General features: G+C 54.5%; 1 protein-coding gene across 21 annotated transcripts in view; it reads left to right on the top strand.

Annotated features, from left to right (window-relative positions):
- The window catches only part of NCOR2 (nuclear receptor corepressor 2), a 223112-nt gene that overhangs the window by 27866 nt on the left and 180195 nt on the right, over positions 1–15051 (top strand). For all 21 annotated transcript variants that reach the window (XM_032653910.1, XM_032653924.1, XM_032653923.1 and 18 more), the window contains exon 2: positions 3176–3222. The gene's annotated coding sequence lies outside the window, so the exon portion shown is untranslated. The remainder of the gene's footprint in view (positions 1–3175; positions 3223–15051) is intronic.

The following is a 15051-nucleotide window of genomic DNA, read 5'->3' as shown; positions in this document are numbered from 1 at the left end:
CGGGATGGTTGTGAGGATTACGTGAGGTACCCGGGAAGCAGCCCGAGCACAGAAAGGCCACAGGAAGTGTATGTGGTTCTCCTTCCCTTCCCCACCCAGAGCTGTCGCTGTCCAAGCCGGGAGCCCAGCACAGCTGCCAAGGCTCCTCTTCCACCCCTCGCCCGCCCGCGTGAATTCTACTTGCAAAATGCTCTCTATCCCATCCACTTGTCCCGCCTCCACCCTCACCCATCCTCCACTCCACAGCCCGAATGCGCTCTCCAAATTCCGGTGGGACTTGTCCCTTCTCTGCATGCGAAACCCTCCTAAGGGTCTCCCTGCCCCTGGGAATAAAATCCCAATCCGAGGGGCCCTGCGGCGATCAGCCCTGCCTACCCGGTTCACACACACACTCACTCCGCTCCGCTTCCTTCCAGCCTCCATGCTGTGATCAGCTGTTCTCTGCCCGCATCCTCTCGCCAAGCGCACCTTTCACCTTCCTCCGTGGGGCACAGCGTGGCCGTCGCTTCTCCTGGGAATTCCCCAAGTTTTCTAGGCTGGGAACTGCTCTCTGGACCTGCGTGTTGTGGGCATTGCTGGGAGATGCTCTGTATGGCCCCCTGGGGCCGGCCCAGGCCGGTCTTGACCTCACGCCATCAGGTGCTTTGTGTCCATTGGGGGACTGCAGGGGGGACTGGCTGGGGCTGGGAGATGGTGGGAAGCAGATGGGGTCTGATCTCCCAACCCTTCCACAGTGGTGCCTGGGGAGAGCACCCAGCCACCTGACCCCGCCTGAGCCCTTTGCAGGACCTGCTGCAGGGGGCTGGCCACAGAGGCTTCTGGGAGGCTGGGATGGCTACGGAGACATGCCTGGGCCTCCCTGTTTCCAGCCTTCCTGCAGGGCCCTGTCTCTGGAGCTGCTGCAGATGGCAGGACAAGTGTCAAGCCTGGAGGCACTGTAGCGAAAAAAACCTTAAAAGGACAGGAAAGAAGGGGCAGTGTCCTTCCCCATGTGCCGCCTGCAGCTGCCCCTTTTAGGGCTCCTTGGGGTCTTGGAGCTTAGCTGCCAGCCCCTGCCTTGGGGTCATAGAATGCCCCGCAGGAACTGACTGCTGCTAGTGAGCCCATGCTGGCTCTGAAAGCACTTTACCTCCACGGCATCCCTGTAAGGTCGGTGTTTTTAATGTATCATCGTTCCCATTTTTAAAAATTAAAAAAAAGTTTTTTGGCCACACCATGTAACTTGCGGGATCTCAGTTCCCCAACCAGGTATCAAACCCGGGGCCTCGGCAGTGAAAGCGTGGAGTCCTAACCACTAGACCACCAGGGAAGTCCCCCTCGTTTCCATTTTAGAGATGAAGAAACTGAGGCTCAGAGAGGTGAAGCTACTTGTCCCAGGGTGCACAGCTAGGAAGGGCAGAGCCCAGATTTGAACCCAGGGAGCCTGGGCCCAGAGCCTGAGCCCTGCATGCAGCTACCTCAGCCTTATGAGAGCCGGAAGCTGCAGCTCCACTCGCCTTTGATCCCTGGGTGGGGGCAAGGGCTGCAGAAGTGGTTTCCTAAATGTCCACTCGAGGCTGAGATGTTTGCGAACGGACGGGTCTTGGAGACAGCCGTGGGGAGTGGGCCCATTTTCTGGATGGGAAAACCAAGGTCAGAGACTCCAAGGTCACAGCTGTTAGTAGAGGAGCTGGGACCACAGCCAGGGTTTTGATCTCTCTCTAGTGGTCTGCCCATTACTATTTGTTTACTTGTTCTTTTTCTTGCAGAAGCTAACACAATAAAGAATGCATAGGGACTTCCCTCTGGCTGTCCAGTGGTTAAGACTCCACACTCCCAATGCAGGGGGCAGGGATTCAATCCCTGGTTGGGGAACTAAGATCCTACGTGCCTCACAGCACAGTCAAAAAAAAAAAAAGAATGCATTAAACACGTGGCTGCAGATTAATGAATAATTGTTAAGGAGTCACATGCGGTCTTCTCTCCAGAGGTGCTTAACATCCTAACTTTTGTGGGAATCATCTTTTTGTTCTAGTGTGACTGCCCCTGCAGACCTCTCTACTCGTGAAAGTAGAGTCTTGCCATTCCCAGAATCTTATAAATGGAATCCTCGCGTGTGCTTAGCATCTGACTCTGACATCCCTCCATGTGGTTGTGGGTCTGTAGTTTGTCCCATTTTATTGTGGGGTAGTATTCCATGGTATGGATGTACCGCTGTTTGTTTATCCCTTCATCTGTGGATGGACTGTGTTCAGTTTTTTGTGGTTATGAATAAAGCTGTTATGAACATTCATGTACACATCTTTGTAGGAGCATATGTTTTCATTTTTCTTGGGTAAATACCCAGCAGTGGAGTTGCTGGGTCACATGGTCACCCAAATGTATGTTTAACTTTGTAAGAAACTGCCAAACCGTTTTCCAAAGTAGTTGCACCATTTTGCACTGAAGTAGTGATGTCTGAGAATTCCAGTTGCTCTGCATCCTCGTCAGCACTTGGCATTGTCTTATTTTAGCCATCCAGGTGGGTGTGTAGTGGTCTCTTAGTTTGCACTTTCCTGATGACTAATTATATTGACCATCTTTTCATGTGCTTATTGGCCATTTCTATATCCACTTCTGTGAAGTTCTATCAAGTCTTTTTGCCCATTTTTCTGTTGGGTTGATTGGCTCTTATTTATTTGTGAGTGTGCTTTTTATATTCTGGACACTAGTGTTTATTGTGCTGGTTTTGACTTTGAATGGTGACTCAGAAATTCTTGAATGAGAGTCGTAGGCCCACCCCTCCATCAGGTGTCACTTACTGACTTTTCTTAGGGTTCCCGGGGAAGTTAATGGGGGATTTTCACAGCGACAGTGTGATCTGGGCCCAGGGTCCCCTGGGGGCTTGGCTGGGGTGTGAGCTGCCTTTATAACCACATAGTTCAGATTGGAATCCCAGCTCTGTGACTTCCTAGCTGTGGGACCTGGGGCGTGAGACTTTGATTCTCTGAACCTCAGTTTCCCGCTCTGTCAAATGGGGTAGCAGTACCACCTCATGGGGTTGTCGTGGAGAAACACTTGGCCTGATGTACACAGTGCCCCAAGTCCAGGCCAGTGGGCCTTGCTGTCTCTACCTGCACATTGATGTGGTCATACCTTAGCCCATTCATGGGGATGCTATGATCCTTGCTAACAAGACCCGTATTTTCCCCTGCAGGTCCCCCAGAGTCTTTGAGGACACAGCGTTGCTGGTGGCTGTTTCTGGTAGGTTCACATCTATCCCTCCTTGCTGTTGCCAGCGGGTTCGTATTGCTGGGACCTTCTCGTGGACAGGGGGTCGGCAGTTGCTGGGGTGCCAGGTTTTGTTGGCGGATGTGGTGGTGGGCTCTGTGTGGCCTTGTGGGGTGGGGTCTGGGCAGCAGTGTTGCCCAGCGTGGAGGTTGTGGGTTCCCCCGGGATGGGGTATTTTCGGGCTGAGTGCATTGATGTACAGATGGTGCCTGGGAGAAGGGGTTGTCCCAGCAGTGCAGCTGTGTGACAGTGGGTTTTCTCTGTCTCTGGGGTTCATGGCCACATTGCTTCTGTGTCCTGATGGTGGGCTGCAGGCTCAGAGAGGGTGGAGCCTGTGTGCTGGCCCTCGAGTTGGGATGTTGGACGTTGGAGGAGGCCCTTGAGCCAGACACCTGTGTGCCACTGTGGTCGCCGTGCCCAGCAGGGGACCCGGGGTTCCAGTCCCGGCACTGCCACTTTCATGCTGGGCGCCCAGGACAAGTCACTCATCTCCCTGTGCCTCCATTTCCCTGTCTGTAAACTGGGGTAATGAGTGTCCCCTCGTAGGGTTGCTGCGACAATTAAATGAGCTGATATGGAGCAGCGCCTGGCACAGAGCTGCTCAAAAGCCCATCACCACAGTGTTTTTCACGTCACTGTGTTTTGTGACCCTCACAGCGATGCTCCAAAATGGGCTGTTATCCTCATTTTATAAATGGGGAAACTGAAGCACAGATGGGTCACCTGTGCTTCACCAGCTGGAAGCAAAGAGCGGGGGCTAATTCTTTGACTCTCCCAGGGAACCTGGCAGATTCCTCCCCAATGCCCCCATTTTACAGCCAAGCAGACTGAGGCCCATGTGGGGCTGGTCTGTGCCCACTGCCCTCCCTGTCCCCCCGCCGACCTGGTACATCTGACGGCAGGGTCTCCCCAGAAAGCTTTTCCATCAGGGGGAGTGGAGAGCGGTCCTAGGGGCACTGGCAGAGTTTGGGGTGTCAGGGAGAGGGAAGGCAGTCCAGGTGGGGGTCAGTGGGGTGGGCACAGGCTTGTTTTTTGTTTGTTTGTTTTTGTTTTGTTTTTTTGGCCACGTGGTGCGGCTTGTGGAATCTTAGTTCCCCGACCAGGGATCAAACCCGGGCCCCAGCAGTGAAAGTGCCATGATATTCCCAGCACAGGCTTGGAGGAGGGGATTCAGGTACTGGCCTGGCTGGTGGTAGAGGGAGGCATCTTTTATTTTATATTCTTTTCAACCAGGAGAGGCAAGTGGTCCCAGGTGGGGACCCTGGAGCCTGGTTGCCTGAGTGCATATCTCTGTCTGCCGCTTGTTATTTGCGTGACCTTGGGCAGGGTCCCGAGCCACCCAGTGCCTCAGTTTCCCCATCTGTAAAATGGGGATGGAATCAAATCCCCCCACAGAGCTGGCGATCGTTGCTGAGATTTTTGGTTTCTGTATTTTTGTTGAAGCAGCTGGGAGCCCTGGCAGAGGAGGGAGCTGAATCTGCGGGTCCCCTCCCTGTGTCTTGTCCTTGCCCCCCGGGGACAGGGTGACCAGCTGACCCAGGCCTGGGAGAGGCAGTCATGTGCCCAGAGACCCCCTGTGGGCGTGGTGAGGAAATGCCCCACCCCCACCCCCCACCCCCCAGGCTTCTGGAGAGTCAGGCAATTTGGGGAAGCAGTGGAAACACATCTGGAGGGCATGTGGGGTGCCTAGCCCCTGTCCGTGCCCGTGAGGAAGGGGCTCGTCAGTGGATGCAGCTGCTGGGGCGCAGGCACTGGCCCCCCGCAAATGACAGCTTGACCCCTTCCTGGCTCTGTGTCACCGAGCACTGTTCAGCTGCTGGGGCTCGGGACGTGGGGCGTGGGCTGCTGCGAGCACCAGTGCTTAGTAGGTAGGAAGCGCTCACTCAGCGCTCCCAGCATCTTTCTTTACCTCTTACCGACTGAGCTGTTCTTCTAGGGCTGGGAAGGGTTGGCAGCCAGGCCTGGCCCCAAGGAAGGCCGGAGGAGGGTCTGAGGAGCCCCCAGCCCAACCCTTGGCGTCCACGATGGGGTCAAGATCTGGCACTCTCTGCTTAGCACTTCTGACTGTGGTTCCCTCATCAGGGCCACACAAGTGCGGTAGGGACTGGAGGGCAGTGTCCTGGGAGGGACGGTGGGGGGCGGTGGTTACCTGTGCAACCCCATTTTGCAGAGGGGCAAACTGAGGCTGAGAGATAGGAAGGGGCCTCCCTGAGGCTGCAGCGCCGAGAAGCAGGTTAGGGGCGGGTTTCAGTCCTTGTCTGTGACACCCAGCCGTGGACTGGCGTCCTGGGTCTCTGGGGTGGTTCTGCAGTGGGCGGGCCTCCTGCAGACCTGGGTGCAAATCCCAGGGAGCTGAGACACTTCTGTGCCTTGGCTTCCTCATCTGTCAAATGGTTGTCCTCCAAGGATTGCTGAGGGCACTACTGGGCACGTCCTGGCTCAGGACTGGCTGCTATTGGGAGATTTTAATTTTCTTCATTCATTGAACGATTCTTTCTAAGGCACCTACTGTGTGCTGGGCCCTTTTCTGGCTGCTGGAGATAGAGCTGGGAATAAGCTGGACAAGAATCCCGTCCTCCCTGGGTGAGGCAGACAGTTCACAAGTCAGATACGTAGTGTGCCCTTCGGTGGGTAGCACTGGGGTGAAGAACCAGCAGAGAGGGGGTTTGGGGAGTGTGTGGGTGACCTGGGGGGTTGCAGCTTCAAATGGGGGGGTCAGGGTGGGCCTCCCTGAGAAGGTGGCATTTGAGCAAAGACCTGCAGGAGGAGGCAAGGGAGCCTGCAGTTCTCTGGAGGAAGGGTTTCCCAGGCAGAGGGAACAGCCCATGCAAAGGCCCTGAGGCTGTGTGGAATGGGCCTCCTGGATTGCAGGAGTCTGCATGAGTCAGGCCTTGCTCCTTTGTTCCTGAGCCTTTGGGGGCCCCCAGTAGGCAGGAGGGAGGGACAGCCTTGGAGGTTGCCTGCTTCCTGAGCCAGGCCCTAGGCCCCACAGACATGGGTTTTATCTTGGAACATGGGGGACACCGGTGGTGGTCCCTGCTAAGTGATCAGCCCAGCCGGGTTTTCTACCTGGCGTTCTCGGTGCCTTGGAAGTTGGAAGGAAGGCGGCCTTGCCTGGGGTGATCTTCCCTCCTTCTCCTCTGCCTCTCGGTCCTCCATCCATCTGCACCGCAGACCTAATGGAGAGCCTTCCTCCTGTGGCTGAGTTATCCGCTTGTCACTCCAGTGGCCCACCCGAGGACGATAAAAGGGCTTTTTGTCTGCAAGCACTTAGTTTCCTCCTCTGGGGCGATCCATCACGTCTGAGGGAGGCCGAGGCAGACAGATGGGGGAGGGGGCGGAGGGGGTCCCTCCCCCTGCCGAGGAATCCAGTGCTCTGAGGAGAGCCCCCTGGCAGGACCCAAGAGGCTCCTCAGCCCAGAGACAAGGCCTGTCTGGGGACAGGCAGGGGCATCTGGCAGCAGGGCCACGGGGGGGCATGGAGGCCGGGCAGATGCTTTGGGTTCCCCTCCTGAAGGCAGAGGCACAATATGGACCCCACATGGGAGGCCTTTTGAGACCCTCCTCATCTTGGGGGTGTGGCTGGGCTGGGTCTGGTGGGCCCGGAGTCAGGGGCAGGGGAGCAGGCACTTCTGAGAAAGAACCACAGTAAGAAGCAGAAGGGGAGACGTGTGCGGGTCGAGGAGGACAGAAGTCCTGGGTGATCATGTGACAGCAGCAAACACTTCAATACTGCACTGTCCTTATGCCCATTCTACAGATGAGGAAACGGAGGCACAGGGAGGTGATGTGACGTCCCCTGTGTGCAAGTGGCAGAGGGAGCCCAGCTCCAGAATCTTTTGTGAGGGTGGCGGTCCTGGGAGGAGGTGGCGTGTAGGCTTTGACCCTGCGGTGGTAGAGGTGGTGGAGGGGAGCGCTGGGTATCCTGGCTGTGTGAGTGCGGGGCACCGTGGGAAAGTGGGGTTTGCCCCAGCCTTGAACCTCTCCCAGCGTGGTGCCTGGTAGCGAAGAGAGGAGTGGGGAGGGGTTGGGGGTGGGTGGAGGCTGAAGGTGGATGGGAGGGGGGCGGCCGGGCTTTCTGGATCCCCTGGGGACAGCGGGGGACGTTCACAGGGCTGGGATGGGCAGAATCACACCTCTCTGTTTGCCCCACCTGGGCAGTGGGGCGGCGGGGGGAGGTTCACAGGGCTGGGATGGGCAGAACCACACCTCTCTGGGCTCTGTTTGCCCCACCTGGGCAGTGGGTTGGCGAGCTCTGCCCCTAGTTGGGGGGACGCTGGGCCCTTCGTTGGGTGGGGGAGGGTAACGTATGGGTGGTTCTCTCTCCTTCCAGCTCAAGATGCTCAGCCCTGGGCAAGCTGTCCTTCCCCCTCCTTCCTCCCACTTCCCCTCCTCCCTGCATCCCCCACCTCTCCCTCCTCCTTCTTTTTCCTTCCCCTCCCCGCAGCCCCCCTCCTTCTCCCCACAGGCCACCCTCAAATGACAGCAATTAATGGTGCCTCTGATGGCGGGCTGGGAGGACGAGGCTGACAGTTGAGCGCGTCTGTCTGCGCCTGGCCCTCTAATCGGGCCCGGGGGACGCCCCTCCTGCCATGGCTGCCAGGCGCTGCCTACCTGCTCCATCACTCCCAGGGCAGCAGGAGCCGCCTTCAGACAGGCACATGGGAGCTGGCACAGAACGCCTCAGTCCCTGAAGCCCCCTCCCTGCCGTCCTTTTCCTGTTGTCTTTTTTCTTACGTAAATGAGTGGGCTCTGGGGTGACCCTGTCCTGCCCCAGTTGGTGTATATGTGATGGCCTGGCTGCCAGGACGCCCCTTCTCCATCAGGATGTCGTCTCTGCCGGCCAGCTCCTGTCCCCAAGTGACCTCTAGGGCATACTGTCCCACCCTCAGGGCCAGCTCCTCTCCACAGGGCCCTCATCCTTTTGTGTCCGCTCTCCTGGGAGGAGTGATTTGGGTGGAGTCGAGGAGACTTGTCCTGTCCTGGACAGCAGGCATCAGTTAAATGCTGGAACCCTGGCAGTCTGGACCCTTCAGAGGTGGAGGCAGCTACCCAGGCTGGGAGTCTTGTGGCCGGGGACTTATGTGTGGTGGGGGGACAAGAATCCTGGCCGGCCCTGTCCACACTGGGCCTGGAGCTTGCCCGTTCATCATTTAGCAGCAGCAGTAACGAGGCCCCTGCTGTATGCCAGGGCCTGCAGCAGGTACTTTTACCTCGGTTCATTTTAGTGTACAATAACTCTCCAAGGATCATGCTATTTATAACCCTGCTTTTGCAGATGACAGGCAGAGAGGCAAAGTGATTTGCCCTAAATGACCCAGGAAGGAAGGGATAAATCTGGGATTCAGTCCTTACCTGACTTGTCCAGGGCTCATAAATCAGGGGCTTTGGGGGAACTTGAGGGGCAGTGAAGGAGCCAGCAGACCTGACCTGGGCATGGGGATTGGAGTTAGTGGTGTTAATAATATATGTATATATTCTTCTGTTACAGTTAAAAAAAAAAAAGCCTATTGAGATGTAATTAACCTGTAATAAGATACACCCATTTTAAGGGTTCAGCTCCATGAGTTTTGATAAATATAAACATTCATATAACCACCACCATCAGGTTGTAGAGCGTCTCCATCACCCCCAAAAGAATCTCCACCCACCCTGCACCAGAAGCAACCACTGATCTGCTGTCATAGAGGTTATAGAATCTTCTAGGTTTTCATAATAAAATTATCATAAAGTATGTACTTTTTGGTGTTTGGGTTCTTTCACTCTGCATGAAGTTTTTGAGATTCACTTGTCATTGTGTGCATATATGATTCCATTTGTTTATCAGTTCATGGGTTGATGGACCCTTAGGTTGCTTCTAGTTCTTGGCTATTAATGAATGAAGCTAGAAAGTCTTTAAACCGCTTTGCTTTTTCTTGCCTTATTGCATTGGCTGAGGCCACAGGGTAGCAATAACTGGCAGCAGCTGGGGGTTTTAGGGTTAGCTAGCTTGTGAGTGTTCTTAATAATCCCATTTGACAGTTGAGGAAAGTGAGGGTCTGAGGAGTCAGGTGACTTATCGAAGGTCATTTGGCGAGAGCTGGGTGCTTTCTCCTTCTCCAAGCTGGGAAGTACCAGCCCCACTGGGTGCACCGCTGTGCTTGCTGGTCCAGAGGGTCACGTCAGGAATTGGTGACAGGGTGGCGGTGCCTAGAATCACCCTTCTTCCCCCTGGGTTTCCTCTGCTGGAGAGATGAAGGTGTAAAGGATGTTTTGCACCTTCCACCTTCCAGGTTGGCACTGAGCACTGTTGAGTGAATGTCAGGCTTTGCGTCTCAGTCACGGAGGTCTTCTGGGGAGCTATTTTGGGGCGAGGCAGGAGCATGGGGAGTGGGGGTGGGGACAGAGGAGGGGGTCCCCTCCTCCCTCGCCCGAGGGGTGTTAGCCAAGATGACTTTTCAGAGAAGGAGGCCTGTAAATTAAATAAGCAATCCCGTAAATAAATAAGTAATGAAGTTAGTGGGGTGCCTAATTACATCAAATTCATAATTATGGATGGATGCCTGCCCGATAATTGTACTTGTTTTTAATCTTCAGCTCTGACATGTATCTCTTTCTGTCTGATAGGAATCCCTGCCCCCAGCTGGAGGGAGGAGGGAGGCGCTGCCTTTCTGGGCTCCCAGTGAGAGCTGGGTGGTGGTGGTCCCCCAGACACCAGGGATCCCGGTGGACTTGTCTTTATCCTGCAGTTGGGTTTCTAAACCTTTTGAAATTGCAGCAAATGACAGCAATAACAATAACAGGGTTTATCATAGTAATTATGTTGCACTTTACCTGTTATAGTTTATATAATCTTCCAACCCCCCTGTGAAGTAGGGATTGTTGTCATTCCTACTTTACAGATGAAGAAACTGAGGAGCAAAGAGCTTAAGTGACTTGCCTGAGGTCACACAACCAGTGAGTTTCGAACCCAGTCTGTCTGCCCCAGAGCCCGCATCCTTCCAGGTCTTCTGACTTAGCCTCCAGGTCCTCTTGTGTGGGTTACCTGGAGTGCTGTCTCTGCTGAGCGTGTGCCCTTTGAGGGAGATGCTAACTTAGGGTGGCTCAAGGCACCCAGAGGCTTAAATGCTGAAAAAGATCAGCTCATTCCTTCCAGGACTGCCGTAAATCCAAACAGAAACCATTCTGAACCATGAAATAAAATTTTGTTTCATTTAATGACAAAGCAAAAGCCCATTTGCAGAAATTAAAATAGCCTCTTTCTAGATCTTCTCTTTCTTTTTTTGTGGCTTTGATTTGCTGTCTCTTTGGACACTCGTTTTCCTGCCTGTGATAATGATCGTTAGACCCATTTTCCAGATGAGGAAACTGAGGCTCAATGAGGTGGAGGGACTTGAGTGAGGTCACACAGCAGGTGGGTGCTGGGGCCGGCATTCTAACCAGCTCTTACCACCTGGTTTGGGGCCACATCAGGTCCCTGGCATGGAGGGGTCTGCCTCTCCTGTCCGAGAAGTGAAGGGCCTGTGCACGCCAAAGGCTAGCTTCGCTGGGGTCCTTGCTGTGCTGGGTGGCCAGGAGACCAGCTGCATCCATATCATTTAGGGGACAGAAAGGATGGCAGTGGCTGGAGGGGCAGTATTGTTCTCACACGCCGTCTACGCAGACCCCAGACCCCCAGCCAAAGTCACTGCCTCTTTCACGGTGTGCCCTGTGTCTCAGACATCTGACCCTGTCAGGGGCAGTGGGGCCTGAGCCCTTGGGATGCCCTTGGGATGCCCAGGCCTCCACCAAGAGTTGCCCCACTGCAGACTGCAGTGAGGGAGCATGTTTCACTTTCTGGGGTGCCCGATGGGGCCTGCATTTTTGGGAGTCCAGCAGGGGCTGCAGCTTGGGCTGGTGTGGGGCATGTACACCCTTGTGCTGACTTCAGTCTCGTGGGGTTTGGGGGCTCTCCTGCCCCTCCCTGTAGCCTGGGACGGAGAGGGGAGTTGAGGACGGACTCACATGAGGAATTGTGTGTGTCCATGTTGCTCCTGAGGGTTGGAGCAATCCGGGGAGGCTGCCTGGAAGAGCTGGAACAAGCACGTTGAATGAATATTAACAAACATACCTTGTAGGAACTCCTGCGTAAAGCACTTCAAACAGGACCAGGCACAGAGCAAATACTGCATTTATTACCCAAGCCAACATTTCCTGACTTCTTGCTTGCCTTAGTGCTATGTGAGAGTTTGCCATTATCATTATTATTAACCCTATAATATCTAATGATTCCTGCACATTTACTTTATGCCAGGCTGTGTTCTAAATGTATCATATACATTCACTAATGTACTTCCTGAGGCAGCCCTACGAGGTAGGGGCTAGTATTATCATCCCCATTTTGTATGTAAGGATGCTGTGGGCACAGAGAGGTTAAGTGGCTTCTCCAAGGTCACACAGCTGGCAGCTGGCAGAACTGGGATTTGAACCCAGGAAGCTTGACTCCACAGCACCTGCTGTTGATTATGGGGTCTGTGCAGGCACCACCTGCAGCCCTCCCTGAGCCTGGAGCCAGAATGAAACCCTTGGCAGGGCTGCACCGGCGGTGGGCCAGCCTCCCCGTGTAACATAGGGCCCTCAGGCATGCAACAGCTGCTCTGGGCTGGTCAGGACTGGTCAGGACATGAGGGTCTGCTTCCTTCCTCCTTGCAGCCAGCCTGGTGTCCCCATGGCCTCCTGGGAGTAGGGTGTGATACACAGCAAACAAGACACCAGGGCCTTGCCTTGTGGATCCCACAGACTGATGGGGAGATGGGCAGTACAATAAACAAACATGCTACTGCAAGGCAGGGAAATGCTGGTCGTGGAATAACGCAGGGTGGGACGACTCTGCTTTCTGGGGGGCTCGTCTTAGGTAGACGAATCAAGGGTGGTCTCTGAGGAGGTGGCAGTTGAACTGAGACCTGGACCATAAGAAGGAACCAGACCTGTGCAAGGAAGAGGGATGAGCCAGCTAGGTGTGTGTGTGTGTGTGTGTGTGTGTGTGTGTGTGTGTGTGTGTGTGTGTGAACAGCATGTGCAAAGGCCCTGGGGTCATGATGTTTCAGGAATGTTGAGAGCCAGGGGCAGCAGGAGTAGTTCTCTGGATCTGAGGCTATTCTATAGCCCTCAGTGGTTGGGTCCTTTACCACGTTTAAGGCAGAAATCAAGTTTAGTGGCTTTTGTTTCTCCCGTTTGTTCTTTTGCTGGTTGATTAATTTACATTTATTGGGCACTGGAATGTTCTGGATATTTGTAGGCCACTGGGGTCAGAGTGATGGAATTCAGGCATGGTTCGTGCCTTTGAGGAGTTTAGTGTCCAGAGGGAGAGGGTCAGTTAAGCAGTAAGGGTCATGTGGACAGAGTTCAGGCTGTATCACTGGAGCGTAACAAGTTTCGAATTTGCCTGTGGTCAGGACGGGCTTCTTTGGACAAGTATCAACTGAGGTGAGACCTGAGGGTGATTAGTTAGGGCTCCTGAGTTGTGGTGGAGACACATTCAGGTTTAGGCCACAAGGAGGAACTGATGGGAGCTCCTAATGGCAAAGTCCAGGGTAAGACAAGTTCAGGCATGGCTGGATCCAGGGGCTCAAAGCACACCTTGGAGAGCTGGCTCTGTCTCAGCTCTGCTTCCTTCTGTGTGGGCCTTCTTCTCAGGCAGGTTCATGCCACCAGCACGGCAAGCCAAGGGGGAGGGAGAGTCGCCTGCAGCCCCAAGAATGGCACTTGTTTCTCTTTGCCATTTCCTTGCCAAGTGAGGCCTTCAGTGGTTGTTCAGCTATTTTTAACACTGGGGGTGGGGGGTGGCCAAGGTGAGGGAAAGGAGTGTCCCAAACTCAGGCGCAGTCTGAGGAAAAGGAATGAGGCAAAAGGGAGGGGTGGGGATTGTGGCTAACCGGCATGCTGGATATTCTGATTTTTTTCCAAGAGAAGCTGGAAATCTGGATTTTATAAGCAATGTCCTAATTTTTAAAAAAACATTATGTGTGCCAGAAAGAGCTTCCCTGTTGGCCACAGCTGGCTGCCATCATTCTGTGGCCTCTGTTCTTAGCTGTGACTTTCATCTCAAAATATTTTGTCCTCCGTGATCTGGGCAGACCGGTCCAGGGAATGTCACAGATGGTCCCAAGACTTGAGAATTCACGTTTAATGCCTCCAGAGAGATACCATTTCCAAAGGTGGAGGCCTGAGGCTGCAGGATTTCTCCCAGAGCCCTCCAGAGGAGCTCAATGTGTTCTGAGAGATAGTAAACCCTAGTGGTTAGTGATGTAGATTTGGGCATCACACCCCCCCGTGTTCAAATCCTGACTTTGCCACTACTAGCTGTGTGTCCTCGGGCAAGTCACTTCACCTCTCTGTTCCTTCGTTTCCCCATCTGTAAAATGGGGATGATAACACCCCGTAGGATTGTTGTGAGGCATCAAGGAGCACACAGGTGTGAAACCTGTTCTCCCCAGTGCCTGGCACATTGGGAGTGTGTGTCCCTGGTCTGGTGTAATTTGTTCTTCCTGGGTTGGGTTCCGGCATCTGGCTGGTGGTGGCCAGGAGCTTTTCTGGACACCTCCTCCTTCCTCTGCTGCCCAGGTGTGGGCTCCCCTGCCCCAGCCGTCGTTGCCAGTTGCTCTGTGCCCTTGGCTGCAGGATGGCACTGCAATTCGATGTGAGCAATTAGCCCTGCCTGCGGCCAGCTCACAGCTGCTGTGGGTGGGAGCGGCACCTTTTTAAAATAAAAAGAGGGACTTCCCTGGTGGTGCAGTGGTTAAGAACCCTCCTGCCAATGCAGGGAACATGGGTTCGAGCCCTGGTCTGGGAGGATCCCATGTGCCGCGGAGCAGCTAAGCCCGTGCGCCACAACTACTGAGCCTGCGCTCTAGAGCCTGTGAGCCACAACTGCTGAGCCCGCATGCCACAACTACTGAAGCCCGCGCACCTAGAGCCCGTGCTCCGCAACGAGAGAAGCCATCACGATGAGAAGCCCACGCCCCGCAGTGAAGAGTAGCCCCCGCTCGCCGCAACTAGAGAAAGCCTGCACGCAGCCATAAATAAAAATGAATAAATAAAAAAAAACAGCACACGGGAAGCCAGCCCTAAGGGACAGTTCACTACCTTTAGCCACAACTGCCAAGGGGTTAACTGTGATGCTTTTGTGCCTGGAAGAAGTAATGAAGTGCAGTGCATTTGGTCTGGGGAAGTCTCCGTTCAGGGGCAAAGGCTCCCCATCAGGGAGGCCCCTTTCCTGCCAACTGCCTGTGAGTGGCTCATGGGTACGTCTTTCAGGGAAGGGGGTCTGGGTTCTTTGGGGTCTGTTCTTGTCTGGCTCAGCCCGGGGGCCAGCTGCAGGGGGCCCCCTGGGAGAGAGGATGGATGATTTCCTTAAGATGCTCAAGCATTTGCCCCTGCAGCTTCCAGCCTGGTCCCCTGGAATCAGTGTGGAAAGGAGAGGAGGAGATGAGGGATGTTTCCTGGCATTTGATGCTGCTGAATTGGGAGTCTTGATTGTGACAGTGGCTTGAGTTGTGGTCCCCCAAAGAAATATCCACTTGGAACGTGTGAATGTGACCTCATTTGGACAAAGGGTCTTTGCAGATGTGATCAAGTTAATGGTCTAAAATGAGATCATCCTAGATTCGGGTGGGCCCTAAATCTGATGACAAAAGTCCTTATAAAAGAAGACACACTGGGGAGCAGGCCATGTGAAGATAGAGGCAGAGAGGGGAGTGATGTGGCCACAAGCCAAGGAAGCCTGGTACCACCAGGAGCTGGACGATGCAAGGAAGGATCCTCCCCAGGAGCCTTTGGGGGAAG

This window comes from Phocoena sinus, chromosome 14 (assembly GCF_008692025.1).
Source record: "Phocoena sinus isolate mPhoSin1 chromosome 14, mPhoSin1.pri, whole genome shotgun sequence".
Classification (NCBI taxonomy): domain Eukaryota; kingdom Metazoa; phylum Chordata; class Mammalia; order Artiodactyla; family Phocoenidae; genus Phocoena; species Phocoena sinus.
Note: the sequence above shows the minus strand (reverse complement) of the source record. Positions and strands in the feature narration are given on the sequence as shown.